We start from the raw sequence: 25,815 nt of genomic DNA, 5'->3' as shown, positions 1-25,815 counted from the left end.
AGTTATACGGACACAGATGACTGGACAAAGTATCCTCACCAGCAAAATAAGGGTAACAGTGAAAATAAAAATAGAGTTATTATATGTATTAAATTATATAATTTACTTTGAAGCATGTAACAGCATCGGTAAACATTAAGTGCCTACTAACATAATTCAGAAGAATGATTCATCCTAAATCACTGGGTAGCAGGGACCAGTGAGATTTGACAGGGAAGAAGCTCCCAATGGCTGACCTGAATCTCAGATCTGGGTTGGCCCTGTACTACTCAGTTTTCAGCAGATTCTACTGGCCTTTTGGTTCACATAGTTCACTTTGTATCCTCGTGCTCCCTAGCCTTCAACACGGACCCCGGCATGAGCTGAAGAAATAGCTGAACACTTGGTGATCACAGCTCAATTAACTGCAGCTAGGCCGGGCACAGCGGCTCACGCCTGTAACCCCAGCACTTTAGGAGGCCGAGGCAGGTGGATCGCTTGAGGTAAGGAGTTTGAGACCAGCCTGGTCAACATGGTGAAACCCCATTTCTACTAAAAATACAAAAAAATTAGCTGGGTGTGGTGGCTCGTGCCTGTAATCCTAGCTACTTGGGAGGCTGAGGCAGGGGAATTGCTTGAACCTGGGAAGTAGAGGTTGCACTGAGCCGAGATGTAGCCACTGCACTCCAGCCTGGACGGCAAGAGTGAAACTCCATCTCACAAACATAAATAAATAAATAAAATCCCTGCAGCCATCATTATCATCACACAACTCTTAGTCTAAGAATCCTGAGAAATCCTGCTCTGGAAGACCCAGAATATCTACTGTATAGTCAAGGCTAGCAAGGCAAGGGTATAACTTTTTGCTATTTAAAAGGTACATAACAAGTGCAATAGAAACAACAGCCTTCCAAGAAACACAGTGTCAGACACTGAAACTCAGACGGTCATATTCTCAGTCTCCTTTGAATCAACAGGATGGCAGTTGTGGCAGCAGCAGAACAAGATGAGGGAATGAGTTTCAATTCATCAGAAACACCCCCACAATGATAGGGCCATCTAACTGGCTACAACCTACACAGGGCCAGGTTCTCATCAGCATGCTGAGAACTTCTGCAGGAGAGGACACTAGTTAGTGAAATGCCAACCAGGCTGCTTTGCTAGTTCCAAATGATGCCAACATGGTGCTAACATTGTCTTTTTGCTATTCCCATGGTTCAGAAGCAGCAGGGACAACATAACAAGATACCTTTGAAGAAAAACTGTTCTTGGACCTATCTTCTTGGAGACCCAGTGACAGAAACATAGGATCATGCAACTTAATAATTTGCTGTTCTACTGGCCACAGAACATTGAATAGTAGACTGGTAAATATTAGGTTTCTTAGATGGCCTATCAGGATTTTTCTGTAGGGAAACGGTCTCTATTGATTAAATGCCCACTCTGATCTAGGCAGTGTTCTAGGTGCTGAGGATATGACAGGGACTGAAACAGACAGGAATCTCTGTCTCCATGAACTTTATATTCTGAAGAGGGGGAAAGATAATAAATAAAATAAGCAAGTATATTATACAGTGTGATAGAAGATGGTAAGTAATATCCAATAAAATAAATAAGAGATAGTGTCAAGGAAGAAGGTAGCAAAAAATTATGCACATATGCACATGTACAGATGTGTAAACACGTATGAAACTACCCCAACCATAGCACTGAGGCCTGGGATAACTAAGAGATAATGTGCCCTAAACTGTAGCTTGCTCCTGTTCTTGAAACTCAGCCGTAGGCCAATAATAATCATTGACAGTGCAGGAAAGAGGCCTTAGGGGTCTGCAGAAGCTCTAGGCCCTCAGTTGAGCCTCTCCTGACCACTCCAGCCCTGTCTCTTTTTTCTCACATGAACTTCCAGAGATGTTCTGTAACCTCACCTCACCTTTATGCAGATGCTCTCTGCCTGGAGTGAGCTAAAGAGAGTTAATGAAGTATTAAAGGAGTATTTAATCTGATTTACCAAGTGCACCACCCTCCTCAACATGGACTTGCTCCCGGAGACAAAGTATCCAGATGTATCTGCCACAGTCCTGCTATAAATGCAGGGGCAATTGGAGCAAGTGACATACCAGGGCTCTGGATTTCAGGGAGCAGGTATGGTCATAGAGCAAGGAGATGGGAGCAGAGACCTGGTGGGAGATCACTACATGACAATCTCTGTTCATTCGGCATACATAGATGCAACATCTGCTACAAGTTAGGCATTGTGCTAAGGAATGGGCATATGGAGATAAACCAGGAACACAGGCTAGAGGAAGAGAGACATGTATGCTAAACTGAGGTTTCTTTGGAGCCATATACTTACTTATACCAGGTTCTGGGAGGTGATGATAAAAAGAGAGAAGGCAACAGGCATTCCAAGTAGAGAGCAGAATGGGTTAGATGCCTGAGGCCAGTAAGACTAGTTTTGGACCCTTCAGGTGCTCCTGCTCAGGAAGAGCATAAGGTGGGGGAATGTAGGTAGCAAAGCTAGAAGGATGAACAGGGTTTAGATCATGGAAGGTCATGTATGTCTTATTTGGAAGGCAAAGGAACTGATGAGAAGTTGTAAGCAGGGCATGATGTGAGCAGATGTGCGTCTTAGAATGGTCTCCTTGTACAAGGGAGACAGGCCAGAAGGGTCTTGAGAACAGAAGGCGACGACTGGTTAGGAGACAGAATCCTGTCAGAGCAGAAAGACTGGAATAAACTGATTCTATAGACCCCAAGGATTGCTGATGATATGCCTGAGAAAGGGGAATGGGGGGCAGGTTGAACAAAGCATGACAGCAAAAGGAGAGCTTATTAGGAGCTATATTTTTCTCTCTCCTGTTTTAAATCCTAGATAATTTTACCACCAAAGTCTTCCTGCATAACCACGTGCCACCCCCCCAACTCCACTGGCTAGGGGGAGAGAAGTAGCTTCCCACCCTGACAGTTCCAGTGCTCGGCAGAATGAGTTATGGGAATGCTCTCATCTCTCTCTCAAGATAAGGTGCGGCTCTCCATGGGAGATGCAGGCGGATATATATCAGTGCCCTAACCAACAGAGATAAATGTCATAACTCCAGCTCCTGTCCATAAATACACAGTGCAGGAACAACCTTAAACAGCCCAGTGTGCCCAGAAGAGGCAGGATTTAGTGGGCTTCGTTACTTGCTCATGTGCTGAAAAGCGCTTTTAGGAGGGTGTTAAATAGGCACATTACGCAAGCTCATGGACCCAAAATAAATAAGGCATTCTCCTTATGTGGACGTCGCCCACACAGAGAAGCTGCATGTGCCCTGCTCAACAAGAAAGGAGAGGAAGAGACTTTACAGAGATGCCAGATACTGCTCTTGAGGCAGCATCCTTCAAACAAGTGCCAGCAAGAGGGCAGGGAGGAGATTCTTTATTGGCAGGATCCCACTGCAGATACCAGGGACACTCATTCTAAACAAGACATGTGTCTCAGCAAGAGAACCTGCTGCTCATCATCTCCCAGAGATCTGTGATTTCTGGAAGTGGAACTGGTGGGAGATTTCTTGGTTCAACACCCTTTATGGTTCTGGAGGCTGTGCTTTATCCACCTCCCATTACCTGCTCTTTGTCTTTAGGTCCAGGCTATCAATTTGACTTTTCATACAAAGCTCTGCTCCTAAACAAGCAACTGACTCATCTTCCCAAATCAATGAAGCTCTCCAGCTCCCTGGAGAGGGATATATTAAATATCAATCATGCATATTATTTTACAATATAATTACTTTGGCAATTAATCTTTAAGAAATATTGCTCTCCAGATCCTAACTTCTGCCAATACAAACACAAAGCTCTTGGAGAGCGGTCACACAGATGGAGCCTGAGCTTCCAGGGAAAGAGAGAGGGCTGCTCCACACAAAGCCGAAGACATAAGAAATTAAAAGATGAGATGATCTCCCCAGAGTCTCTTTCAACCCTGCTTCAAGAGACCATCGGTGCCACTATTTAATCAAGGAGAAGCAGAACTCAAGCAAAAATGGGGGAGGGACTATCTCACCAAAGCAAGTAATAATAAGGGCTCCTGCAGTCATGAGGTTTACAGTCTGCATTTTGGGGGGAGTAAAGATAGATGTTTCCACAGATAAGATCTTTGGTACAGCATCTCCATACAAAACCCCACTGTTAGCTTAATGAAGGTGGGCTTTTGTTTTGTTCCCTGCTGTGTCCCCAGAACATAGTGTGCATTCCATAAATACTTGCTGGAGTAAGGGGGGAAGGAGGGAAAGCAGGTTCTGCCAGACTCATTTCACTGAGAGGTGCTCACATAGCCACCCTATCTACTGTCCAGTCTGCATCAATCAGTTGGTCCATCTTTGCCCACAATCCCATGAGGAGCTTGTAAGATAGCAAATATATATATATATATTTAAAGCCAATTCAATTTCCCAAATCTAAATGCAGTCCATCTCAAACCTATATACTACCTTACAGTAATCAACTGATCAAATTAAAAAATAAGTAGCTACACCGAGTGCTGAAATTTTATTTCCCTCCTCTTCTCCTTCCCTACGGTGGAAGAGGAGCCGTGAAAAGGCTAAGAGTAGCAGCAGGAGAGACCAGAGAAGGAAGTGATAATTGCCAAATGGGATAAGCAGTCACTGAATAAATGAAAATTAACAAGACTTGTTTTCCAATAGCTTCAAATCCAAGTGAAAATGATTGCTGGTGGAATGAACAAGGAAAAACATTTCTCCATCAAAAGCACTTTTCACTTTTTACTTGACATTTCTTTCACTGCCCCAATTAGTATCATTATGACAATAAACTAAATAAAGGGCAGATTGAGAGAGTTAAGGGAGATTAAGTGAGTAATCCATATAAAAGCCGCGAGCACAGAGACTAACTGGTTCAGTCCATATGCACATGCAAATGTTTACTTCATATCTGCCCTCCTTTCCTATTAGAGGGAAGGAATGGGGGATAAAAAACTTAAAGGCAGGAAAAATAGGAGTAGGTGGGATAAATAAACAGGAAAAGAGATTGAAAGTAAAAAAAGACTAAAAGAGGAATTTTAGAAAGAGAAGTGTGTGGGGGTGGTAAAACAGGAGGGAGGAAAAGTTCAGGGGACAGAAAAGAGATCCAGGACAAGACCTGTGCTCCCATTAGCAGATCTTGATGTTGGCAGGTGAGGAATCAAACACCCTATTACAGATGCTTTCTTCTTTTCATACACACACATACACACACACATGGTCTTGTCACCCAGGCTGGAGTGCAGTGGAGTGACCACGGCTCACTATAGCCTCGACCTCCCAGGTTCAAGTGATCTTCCCACTTCAGCCTCCCATGTTCAGATGCACACCACCATTTCTGGCTAATTTTTAAATTTTTTGTAGAGATGGGGTCTCACTATATCGCCAGCACTGGTCTCGAGCTCCTGGGATCAAGCAATCCTCTGCCTTGGCCTCCCAGAGTGCTGAGATTACAGGTGTGAGCCACTGCAGTTGGCCGCTTTCTTCTGACTGTAGGTTTCTCTTACTTGTGCTACAGTCACCCATACTATGAAAAAATGGTTGAGATTCTATTCATAAAACATGTTTTACAGGCATCTACATTAAGTAAAAATGTTCATGTTAATTATGGGCCTCAAAATACTGGGTATCTGACACTTTCAATTTTGATAAGCAACTTCAGAAATAATCTAGATTGTTGTTAACTGTCATGTCAAAAATGAGTTACAAGCACAGAAAGCTAAAGCCAACAGCCATAAAATCTAACACAGCTGCTTTCCTCAGTGGCTGATGGATCTACTGAGGAATCTCCTGGGGCTGCTAGGCCATGGGGTCTGAAAAAATACAAGAAAGCTCAGGGTTCCTAATTTTCAGCCTACAGCTAACAGTTTCTCAGAGACGTTTGTGTCTTCCTGCTCCCTGGGCTTGTTCCATCAATTTGCATCCTCTGTGGCTGTTGTCTGCCCTTTGGAAATAGTGATGATCTGTATTTATGTGCAGTCTTCATTCCTAGAGGTAGAATAGCCTCTCAGGAGACTCTCAGAAATGCACATTGGTGCCACAAATATGACTACAAAACAAAAATCCATTAATGTCTTGGAAATGATATCCCACAGAAATCAAGATCAAAACCTGCTAAGCAATAAACTTGTATGTAAGAATATACATCGCTTTCCTGTATAGATGAAATTTCCACTTATTCAACAAACATTTACTGAGTGCCTACTATGTGACAAGGACTGCTAGGTGGGGATACAATAGAGACAAGCAACACAAAAACTTCAAGGAGTTTAGAGTCTTTCGGAGAAAGCCTCCACTAAATAGGAAATAAGTAAGGGAAGGGAACTACAGGGAGCTAGAACCTATGATGAGGGGGAAGGGCTTATTCTGCTCTGGGAAAAAGTGGTATTTAAACTGAGAAGTGAAGGATGAATAGGAACTAGCTCTTTTTATGTGGCAATGTAGATTTTGCAACATGCAGGTCCAAATAAGTTCAGGAAAAGGAAGAAAGGATCCTCAGCTAGAGAAAGTGGTTTTTTTTTTTTTTTTTTTTTTTTGCTTTTGCAATGACACAAGACAACAACTAAGGTGACTAGCTAAGGCTCCCATATATACTAATAAAAGGGGGTCAGGGACCAGGATTTGTGCAATGGACCCTGATCTCATGATCTCAGGCACGTTCTTTAATCAGTTCAGCTTCGTATTTCCAACCCCCATTTTGGACCACCACATTCTGTCCCCCAAAATTAGCTTTACTCACAACAAAAATTACTTTTAAGAAGCAGAATCTCTCCCTATCCCCTTCCATATAAATGTAACAATACTTAACATGTGATATACCCTCTCAACACATTTTTAAATAAAGAACCCTTACCAATAGGCACAATATTGTACAGCAGATTTCTAGAACTTACTTGTCTCACATAACCGAAATTTTAGACCTGTTGAACAGCAGCAACTCCCTGTTTCCCACTGTTCCCAGACCCAGAAAACCACCATTCACTCTATTCTCTGTTTCTATGAGTGTCACTATTTTAGTTACCTCGCATAACTGGAATCATGCAGTATTTGTCCTGCGACTGGCTTGTGTCACTTAGCATAATGACCTGAAAGGTTCATCCATGTTGTCACAAATGGCAGGATCTCCTTTTTTTGCCTAAGGCGAGATAACATTCCTTTGTAGGTATATACCACATTTGCTTTATCCATTGGTTTCTAGATGGCCATTTAGGTTGTTTGAATATCTCGGCTATTGTGAATAAGTGCTGCAATGAACAGGGGGCTGCAGGTATCTATTCAAGATACTGATTTCATTTCCTTTGGATATATACAGAAGCAGAATTGCTGGATCCTGTGGTAATTCTATTTAATTTTTTTTGAGAAATCTTCATATTACTTTCCATAGCAGCTGAGCCATGTTACAATCCCACAAACACTGCACAAGGGTTCCAAATCTAGATTTGTTCTGAATTGGTGCTTGCTTGCATATCAAACGTTTGGGGATTAAAAAATAATAATAAATTGGTTCTTGCTCATACTTGCTGTCTTTTAGTTTTTTGATAGTAGCCATCCTAATGGGTATGAGGTCCAGAACCTTTTTCAAGAGTCTGTAATCCTATATACACCTGAGATTTAATCTGCAACTACCATTACATCTCTGTAAGATGTGGCCACAATGACAGACCAGCCGAGTATGCACGCTAAGAGCTCTGAACCTCTTACCAAACAAGGGCGAATCTGGGCAGGAGGAAGGGAATGTAACAGGACTGTAGTGTTCATTTCATGGATGGGAGGGAAAGTCATGTACAGTATTGGTTCAAGGATATGCCCTAAAATGTCATAAGGCAAAGGCCTTCCCAGATAATAGCATTTATGTGGACAGGATTCAAATCATGTATCAAGTATTGGTTCAAAATGGCCACTTAGGGCTTTCTTTGCATCATACAAATGCTGTGTCACTGGATAAGAGGCATATCACAAGGATGATCTGCTGATCACAATGACACTATTTTTTCTCCACTTCTTTAATGCGGAAACTGAGAGTTTCACATATCTAGCAAGTTAGGGAACCTAAACTTAGACTAGGTGGGGACTGGCTCCAAAACCTGTTCTCTTAGCCACTAACGTTTTGTGTATGCAATGAATATTTCATAATTCCTAAACCTAGAGACAAAAAAGGGGGAGGGAAGTCTAGACCTTTCTTCTCAAAAGAGGGATCTGCAAATCACCGGCATTGACATCGCCTGGAAACTTGCTAGAAATGCAAATTCTCTGGCCCAACTCCAGACCCATTCAATAAGTTTGGAAAGCACTATTCTAAAGCTCTTGGGATCCTAAAGCTCATGGGGTCCTGGTGACCACAGTCTCTTTACCGCTTCTACTCTAAAGGGCAAATCAAGAAGTTCTGTCCCAGCATTCCGGTTTTCTTTCAAGTACAGTGAGAGAAAGAGAACTGAGAGGGAAGGGAGTGGAGGATAAGCACTCTTTATCTTCTATTCAGCATAAAGCCTGGCCCACCAAATGACAAGGGAAAGGCAAAACAAAGTGATAGAGCACAAAACACAGCTGGCCATTAGTGCTGACAAAGGCTGAGGGAAGCACCTTTTCCTTCTTCAGAGGATCTAACCCACATTTCACCCTGTGCTGGGGCCAAATCCTGAGCTGGGAGGCAGCTTCAAACAAGGCAAAGGACCTTGGATTGGAAAAGAAATTTTGCTCTCCGGTGATGTTCAAAACAAGTAAAGATGACTTCTGGTCTGCTGAGGGAAGGGTGTTTTTCAAAATGCAAGATTTCACACACAGGCACATGCTGTATGAGATGCTTTTTGCCCCCCAAAACAAACAACAACAAAAGAAACCCACACAGTTTTTTTGTTCTTAAATGCTGCTGGGAGAGTGATTCAGTTTTGAATTTAATAGTTAAAGCTGTAAGTTTACTTTCTCAGTGTGTATGCACATCTCATCTCCTTCCAAACATTAAGAGATTAAAATCCAGCTCTTCTAAACTTGGCTCATTAAAGGCAATCTTCTTGCTAAGTATTGAACTTGAACTGCTTTTAAGTTTGATGCAAGTAAAGGTCAAACTATTTTACTTTTTTCTTAAGGGTTCAGGGAAAACAAATGTGTATGAGAGAGCTTGAGGTGGAAGAACAGAATTAGCGCCGGGAACTTACCATTCAAAATGATTTAAGAGCGAACAGGGCTTCATTTATTTGCCAGCTCCCTGTCTTCTCATCCCTCCCCTTCAAATCTCTTCACATTTGCATTGTTCATGTAAAATGAGTCAGGGAATGCAAAAGCTAAGGTTCTCATAGCAACTGTTAAGAATCCCACACCGCACAGAAGCAGTATTGGCAATTACTAATTGGCTGTTGCTAAAGGTGAACCCTTAATATACCACATGTGTGAAGTGGGCGAAACAGCATTCTAACAGAACTTGAAACTTATTTCTCAGTTTATGTGTTTAAACTTGTAGCCTTAAAAATGAGCACCTGACAAAGAAGGACAAATCAAAGATAAATCAAATGGTTAGCACCATGATTCTATAATCCTAACAAGAAGAGAACTGGGAATGGAAGAGGGTTGGGCTATGCAGGGGTCCAGATCTTGCACAAATATCTGGGAGACATCTGAGCAATGGGTGAATCCCAAAGAAGCAGCTTGCCCCAAAGAAGTTGGTAGGGCCATACAACATAGCTTCTCAACTTAACCCCAAGGTCCTCATCTCATTAGGGCCCTAATTGCTCTTCTGAGAATTGGATCGATGGCATTAGCATGTTATCCAATTAGAGTGTTTATCTGATGAACTATGGGAAGACACAGACTGTCTTCTAAGCTGTCATCTACTCATACAGATTACATTTATGTCAGGGCAAAAATTTAATCAACTCAATTTACTGATCAGCTGACTTGATTTCAAACTCAAAATGTAAAAGAGTAAGGAGCAGGATTCATAAGATCATGCCATTTTAGCCCTTGAAAGAATATCAGCTACCATTTAATATAATCCAGGGACAATACTAGGACTATAACCTGGAGTTAACAATGAGGGGTTGAGGGGGAGGTACAACCGATAAAGGCACAGACAATGAGAATCAGAGCAATGGGGGCAGATACCTGTGTGAGCTTCATTTTAAGGCCACACAGGAATCAGTAGAGTCTGGATGAGAAATAAGGTATTCCAATTTCTTATTCACTAAACTTTCCATTATCAACTTCCCTCTAAAGTATGTCTAACTCATGTTTCACCTATTTTACTCCCCTTGAATGAGGTTTCCTATCTCAACCCTACTACACTGTGTGTGTCCTGCTGTACCAAAAAGTAGCAGTCCCCTTGCAGTCCTTTATAGGATCATGGATAGAAATGGGGGCAAAAGAAGTACAAAAGCTAAGAATGGTGGGGTCATTATTGGCATAATGCTTGTCATCTCTGGGGCCAGTAAAACAATTGGCCATAAAATTCATACTATTCACTGATGGGTGGGAAAACAGAGCTGAGTGAGGGTCAAAGAGACATAATCAATGAGGACAAGGACACATACCAACACAGTATTCATTTCAGTGAAAATGCAGGAGGACACAAGACTCAGTGGATGGGAATCACAAATATGGTAAGAGTGTGCAAAGTTGAAAAAAATAAGAGTCTTCCTTTTAGTCTGTGCCATGACATATGAGGCCAGCGCCCAGAGTCCTCAGGTACTAGCTGCCATTCGTGCCTCTGTAGCTGGCGTCTCGGGAAGCGCCAGCCTTGAAGGCCCTCTCTGTGCTGTCCATCTGCATTCAGGAGGTTGGCATTCAGCTAATATTTATAGTTCACCAAGAAAACACTGATATTCTCATAGTGCCTGCCATTAAATAACAGAATCCAAACATGCTTCGAAGTGTATATGAAGTGGATTATTTTGCCATACTTCTGGCTCATGAAATCTGAAAGAATATAACATTATAAAGCTCCTGTCATATCTAGGGGCAGCACGAAAAACTCAGACAGCAAACATGCAAATATCCTGAGATGTACACATTTCCAGAGGCTTCTAGATGGGGCTGTAAACTACATTACTTAAATGCTATTATACTTTTAGGTTCTTTTACCCCTGAAAACATCTCAGCCTGACAGAAGCCCCAACTCAAAGCTGCTAGAATGCTAAGTTTTGATCCAAAAGATCCACTGGCCTCACAGTTGGCCTGGAATTTGAACAGAGAACTTGAAAGCAGAAGTTTCCCTGGAAAAGCCAGGATGTACAACTGCCATGAGTCGCCTTTCAAGCTGGAACAATATCGTGAAACGAGAAAGGTGACCCCTTGAACTTTGAGAAAAAAGTGTTTTCTGTATGAGATGGAAAAGCATTATTTTCTGTTCTTATGGATGTGAGAAGCAATCTGACCAAAATCTTCTGGTTCTAAAAATACACAAATAGCTAGTGGGGCAATATGTTAACAATGTAATAAAGGGTAAATGGAAGATCTTTGTAATTGTATTCTTGTAACTTTTCTGTAAGTATAAAATTATATCAAAATAAAGAGGCATAAGGATTATTAAAAACATAAAAAAATAAAATAAAAAACTTGAGGCTTAAATGTCGGATCTCCTGGGACACTTACTCACCATAGTCATACTATTCTGCGAAAGGGAAAGCCCTTTGTTAGCAGACACTGTTAACATTTCAATGCCAGTTTCATGTGCTCTATCTCAAAACTGTTCTTCAAGGTAGTCAATTTAACCCTTTCACCTCCATATTAGAAAAGAGGGTTCCTTGGTGGATGGCAAATATTCTATTCCTCTAACCTGTTCCCTCTAAGTTATACACTTAAGTATCACCAGAACTAGGCAAGTTGCTTGGTCTTTTATTAATAAAGCAGCTGAATAATTTATAAGGGTTGCACAGGGCCCATTAGAAGGGCCAGAGCAGTAATAACTGGCTTAGGACTTTGCTTACTCAGGGCTAAAGTTTAATTTATCCATAAATGCCCCAGCTCACAAACCCATCCCACAGGTCTGACCTGCTCTCTCTTGTTCTACGATCACATGTCCTAGCCATGCTCTCATCTTAGATGTGTTCCTATTGGTGTCATCTCTGGGGCCAATAAAACAAATCCAAACCCCCAAACAGCTAAAAATGCACACCTTCATTACTACACTTACTACTTAGGGTCACTGCCACTGTCCCATTCTTAAGTTTTGGTCATCCCAAAAGAAAGGCAGTACCAGACTGATTCCTAGCCAACAAAAGAGCATACGCAGATGCAGTGAATGGAGGGAAGATTAGAAAGGTCCCTTGTTACCTGGAGGTAAGTATGTTCAATGTCAATTAGGGCATTGCGTTCTAAATGATGAGATCAAGAAAATATGCTCTGCTATTTATTTAGTAAGTGAGTTAACTTTCCCAGGCCTCAGTTTTCTCATCTGCAAAATGGAGATTGTACTGTAATGGTGCCTGCCTCACAGGACTGTGGGTAAGGATGAAATGAGTTAATCCACAGCATGTAAGTACTCATTAAGTGAAAACTATTATTAGAAACTCAGACATGGAATGAATCTTAGAGAAATCTCATCCAAACCACTTATTCTATGAAAAAAATCTGAGGCCTGGCGAGGTTCTGTGACCTGTTCAAGGCTCTGTTACTTTGGAAGCAGATCTAGGCATTAATTCAGTTCTCCTGAGAGACACCCAGTTTGGTTCTGTATGTGACTGCAGGGCTGCTGTGGCTCTAGTACTCTTCCTCTGTGGCAACTATAGGGTTATTTTGTTTTCTAAATTTTTTTTTTTTTTTGAGACGGAGTCTCGCTCTGTCGCCCAAGCTGGAGTGCAGTGGCTCACTGCAAGCTCTGCCTCCTGGGTTCATGCCATTCTTCTGCCTCAGCCTCCCGAGTAGCTGGGACTACAGGTGCCCGCCACCAAGCCTGGCTAATTTTTTGTATTCTTAGTAGAGATGGGGTTTCAGTGTGTTAGCCAGGATGGTCTCAATCTCCTGACCTTGTGATCCGCCCACCTCGGCCTCCCAAAGTGCTGAGACTACAGGCGTGAGCCATTGCGCCCACCCTTTCTAAATTTTAAGAGAGTCAAAATGTTAGCCAAGAAACGTCAGTGCTCTTTCATTTATCCAAGAACTTTCTAGTGAGTGCCAACTTGGTGAAGCACTATTCTAGGCAGTGTTATGGTGGCTTCAGTGGTAACAAGATAGACAAGGTCCTTACAAGGTCCCCTCAAGCATCTTACAATCTGATGATGAAACAGTGATGTCAGAGGGAGTGATAGAGGGGGATGTAGTTAGGAGGGTGGATGGCAGTTAATTTAGGCGTTTCTTTGCAGTGTAGTCTCCAGGAAGATGGTACTGTAACACTGGTTTCAGCATTGCATATATGAATATGCATGGGTATATGTGATAAGAAGAAATTATACAAAGTGGCATTACCCTCTGAAAAGTTCATTCTTGGGCACTCATATCAGAAATAAACACTACTCATTATCAGAATAGACCTTTTCTGGTCTTGGTCTTACCTCCCTGGCTATTCTGGAGCAGATGGGTGGATTAAGGCAAAAGGGCACTAGAGTAATCAATGCAGGGCTCAATTTACTCTCAGGTGAAGTTCATTTCTCTACTCGCTCAAGGTTGGATTCTTAGCCGTTGGCATTTGTGCTATGTGCCACGAAATTCTTGCCCCAAGAACCAGTTCAGGGGATCAAAGAGCTATTATTAATGTCTCAGTTTAGGCCAACTGAGAGAGGGAATGACAGTAGAGGCAGGCCACTCACCCCTCCATTCAGCCACCCTCCTCCACAATGGGGCCATTGAGCAGGCGCCACAATAGAGGGCTGAGAATAAAAGGCCGAAGGAAAGCATACAGAGTCCCCTTGCACAGACTCGGTCATTCATCACCAGGCAAGTGCCAATATCTGGCAACAGCAATCTCAATTTCTGCAAATCCTCCAACTTGCAACAGCTGCTAGTGACTCTGGTGGGCGGCTTTGCTGCTTACGCCAGTTTCCAATACCAAGCCCTGGCCCAGAGCCAAGTAGACATTACTTGGGTTAGAGACACGCTGGCTGCAGAGAGCAGCAACAATGGACTTCACAGCTTATAAAGCAGCTTACAAAGAGCTCCCGTGTATTTCAAAAAGCACTTCAGATAGCTGGTGAGAGAAGCTATCTGCACAAATGCATTCAAGCAGTTTATTTCAAACCCACTTAATTCAAGGTTTCCGTCAGGAGCCAATGGCATAGTGGAGGTAGGTGCAGAGAACTGCAAGAGGGCTGGATGGCTTGGCAGCTGAGGGAACGCAGTCAAGCCACATCCGCCCTCCTCTGGAGCACCAGCTCAGCAGGATGAGGAGTGACTGGCAGCAATCAGCCCTCCAATGGGTTAACAAATGTAATGAAAAAATGAAACATATTCTGTGGGATTCCACGGCTCTTTAGTGAGTTGTCAAAACTGCTTTCATCAGCATTGTTAGGGAGCATTTCTAAACGTTACTCAATGAACGTGCCGAGTGCCATCTAGGTGCCTGCTGCCACACCATCCAAATGTACCTTCATCTGATTGCACAGGTAACGCCAGCCAATGGCACCTCCTGTTCTGCCTCACCTCTCCCAAGTCTCTAGGGTTCCACTCATCTCCTCCATGAGATCTAGACTTGCCCTTGTAGGCACAGCTGACTAATTTCTAGAGAACAACTTTGCCAGGTAACAGGCACAGAGACCAAAAGAAGCTAAAGACTGAGGCAACAAAGGCCTATGTCTGGAGCCTGGATTTTATGGAAGCCACAGAAGGGCACAGCAAACAATGGGCCCAAAATGGACCATGTTCATAGCAGAAATACAGAGACAGGTAACAATTCTTAATCAATTTTGTTTTGTCCTCTTGCCCATAGATTTTTCAAAAGAATTTCATGAGTACTTTTATTTATGGAAAATAAACTAATGTGAAGATTGAGGTGAGGAGGGAACTAAGGACCCCTTCACATGACTTTGGACCCCACTTGGAGCTCTGATGTGCTGTGTATGGATTTCTTAGAAACTATGAATCAGTAGATTCCAGGTAAGAAATTATTACAATAATTAATAGAATCAAAAGAAATATACAAAGACGTATCCAACATGAAGTAGAACTGCATTGTGAAGTGGCACAGCTCAAGTGCTACTATGTTGAAGGAACTGAAGCTACCAACAACCCAGCACTTATTCCAATAGTAAGATCTATTCTTTAAGGGAACAAGGAGTGAGTATGATATGGCAATGTTCACTGTGAGGCCAACCTCCTAGCATGAAATGGATCCACATAAGATGCTCAGCATGTTATTACCCCATATTATTAATGTATAATATGCCATGTGCAGCAATGAGACTCCTTAAAGGGATCAGGTTCTGAATTAATGTATCATCTGTACTTGAATTATCAGCATCAAATGCAACTCTTCGTGTATTGGTTATTCCAACAGCTATTAGAAGAATGAAGATTATATCAGAGAAAACCTTTAGGGAGAAAGTGGGGGAAAAAAAATAGTTTCTATCAACTGCAGAATTTGTGCTTGCCTATCCACAATGCACATTTACTTCCAGTACGACTTCCCTGTATTCTTCATGTTATGTTTTAAAAGTTAGCATTCACCAACAGGAAGAAATTCTGCAACAGAACTCAGAACCCAAATTAGAGCTCACAGAGGAAAGCAAAATGGCAAGAACACAGACCTAACTAACAGAGTTCGTTTTCTGCCCCCATCCTGCTGCTAGAAACCAGACACTATGTTAGGCACAGTGAGGCAAGCCTAGGAAGGCTCCAATCACAGATCCATGATCTATGACTGTGCATTTCTGATTCGGTTCTTGAGATGCAGATGCTGAAGCTACTGTACCATCTGCCAAGAGCAACGGCTGCTCCACGAGACCTGCACTCCTGGCAAATCTCACTTAAAAGACCCACCTCTAACTTGGTATTTTACACTCAATATTAATATTTAAGTACATGCAGCACTGCGGTACAATATAAATGCTTGTCAAAAATAAGATCCTTGAAAGCATACACTATTTCCTTTATTCCTCTTGCAGTGTCAAGCAATTAACAGGTATTAAATAACCACTGACTAGTCAACTATAAAAAAGAGGGATGTGAGCAAGAATACTAGCAAGAACAAGTATCTGTTACCATGTCTTCCCACCCACCAAACTGTGGAGGAAAAAACTCCCTCCTCTCAAATCAAGGCAGGCTGCTTACAAGGAGCACCACGTGAAAGGGAAAAATGGCCACTCTACGCAATATGCCTATTTTGATGTGAAGGGCTGGTCTGTTGTTAGCACTTCCCAATCAGTAGCACTCACAAATAGGTCTAAACTTGGAAAAAAAAAAAAACTCCCTATCAAACAATGAGAATCAAGAGTAAAAAAGAAATAGCAGTTTGCTAAAAAAGAGACTAAAATACATCAGGGCCTTAGAAGAGTTATTTCTGCATTCCCTGCACATACGACATCATTCATGAAGAAGGCAATGGTACAAATATAGCATAAATGTCGTCTGCTCTAGCTTGTAATTTAAAATGCAAATGCTAATGAGCGAACTGGTATATCAGTGGAGTTAATAACCGCATGCCTAGCACAGGGGCTGCATCCAAAACACACACAGAGAAGAGACAGACACCATGTTCCAATTTAAAAATAAAAACACCCAAATTAACCCTAGAAAAATCACTAGCAGATGTACAAGCTCAGGAAAAGGAGGCACACAAGGGCAGGGAAATGGGAACTTCTCCACCAGCCACAGACTAACCAGTCAATTTAAATATTTTCCTACATATAGTAAAGGTAAGCATGGGAGTTACGAGGGTTTACTGAGGAATGCTATTGTAAAAGCATTACAGAGTATAATAAGTATAATAAGGAAAAGCTACAGGGAATCCAGAAAGCTTGAATAGAAAGTTTTCTCCAAAGCCCACTTTAGAAGCCTATAAGCTAATCTTGCAGGGAGCCAAATGAGATGTAGATCTCATTTACTTCATCATAGGCAAAGGGTGAAGAAGCTTTGGTTAAAAAAAAGCCCAAAAACTTACAAGGTCTAGATTTAAAGGGTCATTTAAGTAAATTGGAAAAAGCTCTAATGATGAAATAAAATGATGGAGAGAATGCAGTTGTGTCTCAGATGCCTTCCAAACATGAAAGGAACTTCTGTGGATTGTTCTTGCTCCTCATAGGCTGGTGCCTGGCAGCCCTGCAGCAGAATCTGGGAACACTCCACAGCACTGAGATGAAGAGCAGCTCCTTGGGCTTCCTCAGAGCCCCCCACGCATGGGCAACGAGGAAGTGCATTCTGTGGTTAGTGGCCCTGTCCAGTGCCAGGACTGAAACTACGACGCCTCCTCAAGGCCAGCAGGAGAGCGAGCTTGCACATGCTGCCCACACATGTGCTAGAAGACACCTAGTGTCTTCTAGTTCCCATGTTAGTGCTATTCATTCAAATTCCACACAAAGAGCCAGGCCCAAACTCTAACAGATCCAGCCCATCTGACTGGTGAAGCCTCAGGAAAACTTTTGAAAGAAACTCAAGGTGAGCAATGACCTGGAGTTTGGGGAAAGGGGCAAATAGCTTTTCAATGATGAAGAACGGTTTTATTTATTTATTTTTTAAACCCAGTCAAATCTGTTTGAAAGGGGTGGGGGATTCCTGAGATGGTTTCCATAGCAACCAGGATTAAGTCTTACAGCAGTGTGCACTCTTCACCCTGGGGCTGCCCATTACCAGATTTCAAAGCATTAACCTTTAATTTCAAATTACCAAATCATTTACACTGCCTCTCCTGCATCCAGGTTCTGCCATTTTCTACTATTAGTCTGATAAAATGGACTCCCCCACAGGGCTGGAGTGGTGGTGAGTAGTACAGTAGCTTGTCAACATTACTACTAAGTGGCTGGTGGGAAATGCCCACAGGTTGACAAGATGGTGTTGAATAATCTATACTGAAATGTATTCCTCTGGGAAAGCCACAAGAAGGGACTTAGAACTGAAGCATTTGGGCACAACCAATGAGACAGGTGCTGTTTTTGGAAATAATCCAACAGAGAAAAGCCATCAGATTTCTGGAAGCTTCCCATTCCATCCCCCAATGCCCACCAGGTGGAAGGCAAGCCAGACAACCCTAAATAGACCAAGACAGAACGAGCTTTAAAGTAGGAGGGAAGGAGAAGGGCCCGAAAAGGAACACCTGGGGAAAAGCTCACAGGACTGACCTTCTCTAACACTCCACTGGCCTCATTAGCTCTGCATAAGACAGGCCTCATCTCTATCCAGGATGTTTTCTCCCCTTGTCTCATCAGTATTAAAACATGAAAGCATAAGAGTAAAAAGCACAATAGAAGGCTTTAGAACAGAAAAGTAGAAACACTAGTCAGAGAGTTCAGGAGGAAGGAATCTCCTCACTGACCTACCCATCCAAAGCCAATCCACAGGCCTATCATCTAACAGCAAGGGTAAATCAACATCTATCTTTCCTCGGCACATAAAACCCAGTAGATGGTAAGGGCTGAACACCCTAATCAGGAGGGCTGCACCATCCTCCGCAGTCCGACTGGCTCCATAGAAGGTGATGACACCACCAGGACTATCTTTTCCTAGTTATAGGAGGCCCTAGATAGGCTGGCACGTAAATGCCATATGGGCCTTGCTGTCTCCCTCACCTCCAGGTCACCAGCATCACACCAAGATATGCAGGCCAGTCTGACGGAAATAAATAATTAGGAAGCAGGAGAGCAAGAATTCATCTTTAAGTTTTTTAGCTCCAAGGTCTGTGACTGCCATTAAACCAGGCCAAACAAATCTTATTTTTAGTGATGACTTTATTTATTACTCTGGAATGGGTACTGAACAAATCATATTTCTCCCTCTTTTATGCTGAAACACTCGATTATGTCATGGAAGTCTTTTAATTCCTACTCCCAGTCTTCAGGTATTGGCATGCTGAGGCTCTTAGCATCTTTGTTCATCCTCCTCTGATCTGACCACCTGCAGTTTCCTGATGTCCTTCCTAAAAGGATGGGCCTCAGATGGTACACCGTACACCAGGAATGCAATGACTTGGGCTGGTTCAGTACCTGGCTCCACTCCTCTATGCATTCTGTATTTCTGAGTTCTGAACCAGCCTTTTTGACAGCAGTTACATATTTACTCTTATTGTTTTATAAAATCTGAGCTGTTTTCATTTGTATAGTATTTAAGGCATGTGTTGCTTACCCTTATGCTTTTAAAACATTTTTTTTTCTTCATGTCAATACATTCTTTACTCCAGCAGACACAATTACTTTGCTTAAAGGCTGGAACTATATCATGCATTTCTGTATTCCTAGCATTGTGCCCACTGAATATAAAAAGAAAATTATTAAATAACCATGTAACTGAATGACCCACAAGCATGAAGAGGCTCATTCTGGGGATGATTCATGATGTAAAGATGAAAATAATCAGGGTGTAATTGGAGGTTTCATTCACATGACCAGTGGGTGACGGTGTGCCTGCAGAGATGGGGAGCTGAAGGTGGAGCAGTGAACACTCAATAGCAGGAGAGCTAAGAGGGAGATTTACACACCAATACAAAAGTGGAGAGAAAAATGATTGATGAATATGTCCATTTCTTTTAGGCAGCTCTTCCTGAGATCTGATATAGGTCAACGTTTTCTGCCTAGATAAATCAAACCCAACCTGCCCAAAGAAAATGTAGCAGACCTTAGAAATTCAAATGCCATCGCCCGGAGGAAAACTTTTCCATTCAACAATTGTTATTTGCTCTGTATTCTTATACTATGTGGCCTATGCTTTTGATAACTGCTCTTTTGTATTTCCTTGTTTACATTTTTTTGTATGGCCATCTATACAGCTAGACTCAAAGATATTCGAGGGAGAAGTTATCCTACTAATTTATATATCATCCAAAATTTAACTACTGAAGACTACCCTTCTTAATCTGTGCTTGTAAAAATCTTGGACTCATTAAAAAACATTCCCCAAATCTGTTCATTGTGTTAATTCTTTCCTGTAAGTGACTCTCCAGGATCCCCGGACATGAACATAATTCTTATAATTCCTATAATGATATCTTTAAAAGTAAAGAACTAGAGCAGCTCCAGGAAAGTCTCATGTTAAGCTGCCCATTTCTAGTAATGGGACCCAACAGAAAGTAGGCAGTGAAGACAGAATCAAACTGGGAAGTCTCAAGAGAAAGAATACCCCACTTTACAAATATCCATTAAGTTGCAATTCAATTAAAGCATCTGAAAGGAATTCATAAGTAACAGCAGACCCTGTAATTGCTTAATTAAGGATAGAAGCCTAGCAAACACAACCACAATAACAGCCTGATTCATTAGCACCTCTGTGATAGCAGAATGGGATTTCTCACTTAAACATACATTGGTTTTAATTGTGTAATTTAGTTAGGCACTAGTAATCAATGGGGACCCACAATTCCTGGGACCAGGAGGTGAGGAGGATATTCCTGTTCATCTTCCCTTCCCTCCTCTCATTAGAAGTTTTTGGTCTATTGAAACAGGCAGTTGATATTCCAGTGAGGATTGGCTGGAGAAGAGATCTTAAAGAAAAAGAAGGAAATGAGGAACTTCATTCAAAGGCATTCAGGGTGAAAGGACACACAGGCAAAGCTTTAGTTGACCATGTACAAGCCCACTACCATTTATCAAATCCTAGACACTTAGAACCTTTCTCAATGCCTCCCTTGTCATAATCCAGCTCCAGAAAGGGAGACAGAGAGGCGGAGGCAGAGGGAGGGGGAGAGGAGAAGGGAGAAAGGTTGGGAGAGGGAGGGGAAGGGGGAGGGAAAGAAAAATGCTAAAAGGCAGGAAAAGGGAAGTCTCATTTTCTTGTCTTATCTCATACGAATAGGTTAATTGTAAGTCACCTGCTGTGATCCACATGGGAACTCCCTGTCAAGTGGCTGCTGCCTTCTATATGGTTTGTACTATGAGTTCCATGCAAGGTGACTGGCATCCATTTCCTGCCTGCCTCACCCTGTAATTCCTCAAACTTATGGTGGTACCACCTTTAACACTAAGGAAATGCAAACATGGCATGGTGGACTCACTCAGTGAGTTGGCAGAAGACTCCAAATATCTGATATAAGGCTCCTTAGATCACTTTGCACTGAAATCTCAAATTATTATTCTCTTCCAATTCAGGAGAAAAGTATTTGATTTGTAGGCACCATGCCTTGATACCTGCTATGCTTATCCAACAGGGCTACTTCCTGAACTGTGCCTGCAGCATGACCCTGATACTTAAGATCTAATAAGGGGATTATAATAAGGACACTCAATATAAAAGTCATAGTAATAAGACAAATACTCCACACCCACTGGGGCTTTTAAGTAAAAACATGAGGTCATGTGTCATGGTTCATGCTTACAATCCTAGCACTTTGGGAGACTAAGGCAAGAGGACTGCTTGAGGCCAGGAGCCTAAGACCAGCCTGGGCAACATAGTTGAGACCCTGTCTCTACAAAAAACAAACAATATTAGCCAGGTGTGGTGGCATGCACCTGTTGTCTCAGATACTCAGGATCTGAGGGAGGATTACCTGAGCCCAGGAGTTCGGGATTACAGTGAGCTATGATGGGGCCACTGCACTGTAGCCTGGGCAACAGAGTAAGACCCTGTCTCCAAAAAAAGGAAAAAAAAAGAAAAAGAAAACAAAAAATAAAAGCATGAATTGAGAGCCAAATAGTTTCCAAATATGTGACTCAACCTCCCTCTAGGCAAAATACTAAAGTAAAATGGGACACACATGACTAGTGAAAATAAAAACTGCGTGAACCACTTTTGCTCTCATGGAAGGAAACGTGTGGGGCTCACTAAAGGCCAGATGAGGAAAAAGGATGCTTTTTAACAAATGCAGGCTGCCCAGGGATCTTGGCTTCCTTGCTAACTATGGACAAGAACTGACTGTGACTGCCTCCGAGACTGAAATCAGCATGCTAAGGAGGAGGCCACAGCAGCAGGCAGAGAGACCTTGAACGGTCTCAGTTCTGATGCTGTAAGGTCACCTGCTCACCGACCAAGCCTAAGGCAGGTGCTTAAAGGACTAGAGGGCAAGAGTGTTCAGGAGGCACTGACCTGTTGGCTACAGCTGACTTCTCTAGCCCCACCTGCTATCCCATCTGACCAAGCGATCATTCTACATACAGGGGTGCAGGAACCGTGACAGAATGGCCAGCTGGCTTGGGCCAAATGCCACTACCTATCAAGCTGTGGGGCCGTCTGCCTGAAAAAAGGCCACATAAAAATGGAAAGTGTCCACCCCACCTTGAAGTACAGAGGGCTCTCCAAAAGGCTGGGATTAATGAGAGCAGCACATAAGGGACTGCACCCAACAATTATCTTGGCATTCCCCTTGAGAATCACAACCCAAACTCCCTCCTTACTGCAAAGACATTTCCAGCAGAATGCCACGCTTACATAATGAAGAGTGCATATGACAGATATTTGCAAAGCTCTAGCAGGACAATCGCTGCCCAGGCGAATAATCCTACAACATGAATAGCATGCCTATACTCACGTTCAGCTTTGTAGGTAGCTTTAAAAGACCAAGGGATCTTTCTCTCTCCAAGCCTACTCCCTCAATCCACATTCTCCATGCATCTTATCCCTTCTGTTTCTTCTAGATCACTGCTCCATTCACTATCCTTGTGCAGCCTTTCCTGATTCCTTCTCTTCAGAATTCAGACCAGTGCTTCTCAACATTTCAAATCTTATGTTCCCCAGGATAATCTCTCACTCCATCTTTTTTATAACTTCATTTGCCAATATTTTGTTGAGTTTTACATTCTAAAATTGACACTATGAAAACAATAGGTGTACTGAATAGCCTTTTCAGCTATCCATACCTTCTTGATTCTTGAATAAGAATTACAGTTCTAAAAGCACTCAAGATGCTGACATCCTTGGAATGTTACCTTCACCCTTTGGCTTTTACTTTCTGCACTACTTTTCCATTCTCTGTTAGATATTAGGGAAGTGCAATCTGTACTTAATAAGTCTGTTTCTAACTTCCCACTTTTACTTCCCAGTCACCTGTAATCTACCTTTAATTGACTCAACTCTGATGAAATTGTACTGAGAGAGGTTACCTGTGACTTACTAGTAGATAAACAGCATAAAAGCACTTTCCAGTTTTTATATACTTGATGTTTTATGTAAACTCTGACACTGCTGATGCCTGGGAATTCTTTACTCCCTTGGCTTCCAGAGGAATGCTGTCTCGACTGTCTTACTGCTCTGACCGTACACTCTTAGTCCATATATGAACACTTAGCCCACTCCATGAAGGTTGGTGTCTTCCAGGGTGCCTACACTTTGTAAAACTGTCCTCTAGGCACTGTAACAGTTTTAGTTACTGCCTCTATGCTGATGTCTGCCTGACCTGAGCCTGAACATTCTCATGGATATTCCAAAACCAAACCAACAACCTGTTCCTAAAACCTATTCTTACTCTTATGTTGCCCTTAATTGTGGACATCTCAATCTATCTGATTGCTCAAACCTAGGACACTTTCACTTTCTCCCCACCACTCAACACCACCCCCTACTCCTGACCAAAAAGAAACCAGGCATTCCCAGAATCTCATCAAGTCTACCTCCTACTTTTCCAAATCTCTCCAATTTTCTCCCCAGATTTCAGACCTCTACAACTCTCTTGCCTCTTAATTGCTCTCCCAGACTCTTGCCCCTCATTTATTCCAATGTATCCACAAAAATGAACTTTCTTAACCCAAGTCTGAGCATGCTCCCCCCTTGCTTAATACCCTCTCCAGTGACTCTGAAGGTCCACTGCGTAACCTAAAATAGAAGGACTAGCTCGTGTCTGAGTTGTCAGCCTGACTCCACACTCTACCCTCCTCACTCTTTATATTCCACCAGTAACAATGGCTACATGGTTGCCCAGATCTACGCAGATGTTCATACCTCTAAAACTCTGCACACACTGCTATCTTTAGCTAGAATGTGCATCTCCTTCTACTCCCCCTCCCCAACACAGTAAACTCTTGTATGTACTTCAAAACACAGCTCAAGATACTAGCACCTAGGGAGGTGTTCTCTGATGTCTACCTAAAGAAATAATCATTCCCTTCTCAGTGCTACTTCTAGACCTTGTCCATAATTCTATTCTCTCATCTAGTACCCAACTTTACATTTTGTTTACATGTCTGTATTCCCTTGGGTGTTTCCTGAGACCTAGGACTGTGTCTTACCTGTGTATTCTTTGGGATGGGGTTTTAGGACAATGCAGAGTTCCTTGCTCCAAAGTCTCAGAGGGAAAAGCCTTCCTTCCAGCAAGCTTAGTCAGAAGTAGACTGGCACAGCTCCTTTTCTTGACTTATTTCCAGTAATGGGCAGGTCACAATTTCTATGATAGAGCCATAGCTATATGCACACATGCTGCACAATCATGCCACTCCAAATTGAGGGGCAAGGTAAACTCTAGTTATAAAAACAGTAACTCTTTGCAAGGGGAAGGAGCATATTTGTTGATGATCTGCTTTATAATGGGCTTGTTTTAGATTCAACTCATTAAACTCCAACAATCATGAGGCAGGAAGTTATAACTGATGTGTAAACTGAGGCTTGAAGAGGTAAATAACCTCGCTAAAGTCACCTGCTTAGACACAGTACAGCCATGATGCAAACTGAGATCTGCTTTCTCTTAAGACTTTTCCCTGTCCTGTATTCTTGCCAGGTTTCTGAAGAAACCAAAAGATGCATAATATAACAGCATACACTATCGCAGGAGAAAAATGTAAAAGGCTTATATTTTTATCACGTATTTGCTTCTGTGTAATCTTTCACAATGTAAGTTAACTCAGGCAATGCCTTTTGAATTGCTAAGCTTAAAATAATGCCAAATACACACAGAAACTGGCTGATACAGAGTCGAGTGATCAGACTGCCTGTGTCTAAGCAACATAAAACTAGAAGAATTCTGCAGGAAAACTCTAGCCAAGATGGTCTGTGCTCTGAGCCGGCTCCATTCAGGTAGTTTAGAGTTTAAAAGACAGAACTTCAATGTTCTCTTTCCCCTATACATTTGTGGCCAAGTTTCCCAGGACGAATAATACGGTTTCTCTTTTTTACCTCTGGGATAAAGCTCTACATTGCCAAAACAATGCTTTTCTTTCTCGGCTGCAGAGCAGAGGATGAGATGAAAATATACAGGCATACCTCAGAGATACTGCGGGTTCAGTTCTAGACCACTGCAGTAAAGTGAATATTGCTATAGAGCAAGTCACACAAATTTTTAGTTTTCCAGAGCATATAAAAGTGTGCACCCTATACCGTAGTTTAATAAAAGCACTTTATTGTTAAAAAATGCTAATGACCATCTGAGCCTTCAGTGAGTCATAATCTTTTTGCTGTTGGAGGGTCTTGCTTCCATGTTCATGGCTGCTGACTGATCAGGGTGGTGCTTGCTGATGGAGGTGGTGGCTGTGGCAAAAAAACAATGAGGTTTGCTGTATCAACTGGCTCTTCCTTTCACAAAATATTTCTCTGTAGCATGGAATGCTGTTGGATAGCATTTCATTCACTTTAGAACTTCTTTCAAAATTAAAGTCCATTCTCTCAAACCCTGATGCTGCTTCATGAAGTTTACGTAATATTCTGAATCCTTTGTTGTCATTTCTACAATATTCATAGCATCTTTGCCAGGACCAGATTCCATTTCATGAAATAACTTTCTTTGCTCATTTATAAGCAGCAGCTCCTCATCTGTTCAAATTCTTTTCATGAAATTTCAGTAACTCAGTTTTATCCCCAGGCTCTACTACTAATTCTAGTTCTTTTGCTATTTCTATCATAT

The 25,815-nt window shown here is 42.2% G+C and overlaps 2 protein-coding genes across 4 annotated transcripts in view; one reads left to right on the top strand and one right to left on the bottom strand.

Annotated features, from left to right (window-relative positions):
• Nucleotides 1-19,926, top strand: part of LRRC4 (leucine rich repeat containing 4) — an 88,789-nt gene extending 68,863 nt beyond the window's left edge. Inside the window, exons 4-8 of one of the 3 annotated variants that reach the window (XR_002733942.2) lie at nucleotides 338-482; nucleotides 1,201-1,346; nucleotides 14,845-15,011; nucleotides 17,155-17,507; nucleotides 19,592-19,926. The gene's annotated coding sequence lies outside the window, so the exon portion shown is untranslated. Of the gene's footprint in view, nucleotides 1-337; nucleotides 483-1,200; nucleotides 1,347-11,056; nucleotides 11,420-14,844; nucleotides 15,012-17,154; nucleotides 17,508-19,591 lie in introns of those variants that run through there. The other 2 variants (XR_002733943.2, XR_002733944.2) reach the window with 2 other exon arrangements.
• Nucleotides 1-25,815, bottom strand: part of SND1 (staphylococcal nuclease and tudor domain containing 1) — a 438,355-nt gene that overhangs the window by 132,390 nt on the left and 280,150 nt on the right. The gene's annotated exons all lie outside the window — the stretch shown is intronic.

Source organism: Piliocolobus tephrosceles, chromosome 8 (assembly GCF_002776525.5).
Source record: "Piliocolobus tephrosceles isolate RC106 chromosome 8, ASM277652v3, whole genome shotgun sequence".
NCBI lineage: Eukaryota > Metazoa > Chordata > Mammalia > Primates > Cercopithecidae > Piliocolobus > Piliocolobus tephrosceles.
This window is presented reverse-complemented; position numbering and strand designations above follow the sequence as displayed.